The 2,812-nt window shown below is 39.2% G+C and overlaps 1 long non-coding RNA gene across 1 annotated transcript in view; it reads left to right on the top strand.

Moving 5' to 3' along the window:
• Positions 1-2,514, top strand: part of LOC107748100 (uncharacterized) — a 3,262-nt gene extending 748 nt beyond the window's left edge. Inside the window, exons 2-3 of the long non-coding RNA XR_001640879.1 lie at positions 1,328-1,330; positions 2,429-2,514. This is a non-coding gene — a long non-coding RNA (uncharacterized LOC107748100). The remainder of the gene's footprint in view (positions 1-1,327; positions 1,331-2,428) is intronic.
• Positions 2,515-2,812: the final 298 nt, after the last annotated feature.

Below are 2,812 nucleotides of genomic sequence, written 5' to 3'. Positions count from 1 at the left end.
AACCTTATATCCGTGCTCACCTCCTCCAGGCCATGGAAGAAGCCTGCCTAGACATATCAGTAGATGCATGCCAGGGGTGGATCAGGCATGCAAGAGGATTTCCCCCCCGCTGCCTAGCTAGGGCCAGTATAGCCTGTGATGTTGACGAGATTCTCTGGCTTGACCCAGAACAAAGATGTGATGCTGGGGCAGAATATTTTTTGTTGTTGTTTGGTGTATTGTACTGTACAGTACATTAAGGAATAAAAAATGTGCAAATATATACACGTGTTCATTATGTGAAAAGTTCCTTGAGGGGGAGAACCACAAGCAACATAACTTATTACTGGTTTTTGTTTTTGTTTTTTGTAGTATTGTTTTGAATTTATCTCATCAGTCTGTAAGACTAGTGTGTGTGTTTTTGAAAGCTTGTGTGTGATATCTGAGGGAAAAGTTAGTTTTTTCAGCAAGAGTGAATGGTTATGAGTGTCGAGCTTCATTTTGACCTGAAAATAGGATGTTTGGGTGAGACGTTATGGATTTGTGTTACTGTTTTGAGAATACAGTATAGTTTCATAGTTTCAAGAAATGTGTTTAAGCAATCGAGAAAAACTGTAATGGCATTACAAAAACTGCATTTCCTGTCATGTCTCAGTTCGACCTGTATAGAACATACAATATGAGATCCATTAAAAAAAAAAAAAAAAATTCAGTCAGCTGAACTCTACATTTTTTTGTGTGTGTGTGTAAATGTGTGGATTCATTTTAGATCATATGTGTACAGCATAGTGAAGGAGTCATCAGTACTTCATGGAATGTAAAAGAAAAGTGACAGAATTGCTGCAATAAAGGCTTTATTGGCTAAATGAAAAATGAAAATGTATGTCTGACAAGGGAGAAGGAGAGGTAGGGGTCAAAGGCAAAGGGCTGTATGACAATATGAATTTAAAAAATATGAATAAAAAAACATACAACCCTTTGCCTTTTGCCCCCTACCTCTCCTTCTCCCTTGTCAGAAAGTCAGAAAAAGCTTTATTACCATGTGTGTTTACAGACACAATGAATTTGACTTGACGACAGGAGCTTCCAGTGCAGAAGAAAGTATGGACATAGTGTAAACATACATGACAGTGCAGACATACACAGGAATTATAACAGTAATTTAAGAAAAACAGAAAACTATGGTCTGAGAGTGGGCTGGGTGTGTGGGGTCCAAAGTAATTTTCTTAGCCCTTTTCCTTACTCTGGAGGTGTACAGATCTTGGAGGTTTGGCCAATAATCATCTCAGCAGCCTTGGCTGTCTGTTGTAGTCTCTTGATGTCTGATTTGGTAGCTGAACCAAACCAGGCAGTCCTGGTCCAACTATTCCTCTCCCTCGTCCAGACATTTTCTTTCTTTTTCTGCTTCTCTGTGTTTTTCTGTATTGTTTTGAACAAAATCAATCCAGAAAGGGCCTTTTTATTGTGCATGGCCATGTAATGGAAGACTTGAAATAATTAATTAAGATTTGAATGAGCTATTTCTCAATTATCAGTAATTAAAATAATTCTTATCAACTCTTTTGTTGCAGAAGTAGAGGCTTTACACTATATTTAAAGTTTGGAACATTAGGTCTTAATTTCTGTCATGCTGTGTTTAAGCATTTGTAAAAAAAGATAACAATGATCCATGATTTTGGTATGGGGTAAGCTTGTATGAATAGAAAATTTAAGCATTTTAGAAACATGTTAATTGACTGAATATTGTGTGAAAAAAACATGAATTTTGTTAATGGTATTTTCACAACAGACGGATGTTTTGCTAATTGTGTTTAGAGTTTTGAAAATGTGATTATAGATTGGACAAAGGGATGTTAGCAATTGAAAAAAACTGTAATATGACGTTCCCTCAAATTAATATCTCGTGGCCACGACATATTATCACAGTTCCCACGAGTTATTATGTCGCTACGGTTTTGTAGTGAACCGACCATGTAACCTCGCGGGCACCGTAGATGTGGCCTTTACGAATGCTTATTTTTTCACGTGGCAGCCTTGCAATTCGCCATGCGTGATCACGGAGCTCCCTGCACGCGCTTTTACAGATTTTTTTACAGTTTTTGCCTATTGCGTGAACACTATAGACACATGCTTAGACCAAAGTAACAAAACTTGAAGCTTTTGTTACTATACCTTAAACACAGTGTAACCATACCTTAAACAAAAGCGCTGCTTTGCACTTCAGTTGCAATTCTGCAACACACTTGCTCCTGCACACTACACACTATTTCATACATAAGACACTTCGTTCATAAATGAAATCTCATGGGTACCATTGGGAAAACACATCTATTCAAAATACAAAACACACTGAGTGATTGAAAACACTTAGAGTTTTGACACAATGAGCCGAAGTTTTGCAAAAAGTGTTCAAGCAATAGGCAAAAACTGTAAAAACATTGTTGTGCAGGGGGGGTTTCTCCTGACGTCTACTATCATCTCCACAGTTTTCAGCGTGTTGAGCTCCAGGTTGTTGTGACTGCACCAGACAGCCAGCTGCTCAACCTCTTGTCTGTAAGCAGACTCGTCGCTGTCCTGGATGAGACCGATGACTGTGGTGTCATCTGCAAACTTCAGGAGTTTGACTTTAGAGTTGCAGTCATTTGTGTAGAGAGAGAAAAGCAGTGGGGAGAGAACACAGCCCTGGGGAGCTCCAGTGCTGATGGTGCGGGTGTTGATGGCTGTGATGTGAGACATTCAGAGTGGGTGTGGGGTGTCAGACCAGGCTTTTTCCTTTCAAACCTGCAGTAAAACTCATTCAGGTCTTCAGCCAGTTGTTGATTGGCCTCAGTGC

Source organism: Sinocyclocheilus rhinocerous, unplaced genomic scaffold (assembly GCF_001515625.1).
Source record: "Sinocyclocheilus rhinocerous isolate Xijiao unplaced genomic scaffold, SAMN03320098_v1.1 scaffold770, whole genome shotgun sequence".
In the NCBI taxonomy this organism is placed as follows: Eukaryota; Metazoa; Chordata; class Actinopteri; order Cypriniformes; family Cyprinidae; genus Sinocyclocheilus; species Sinocyclocheilus rhinocerous.
This window is presented reverse-complemented; position numbering and strand designations above follow the sequence as displayed.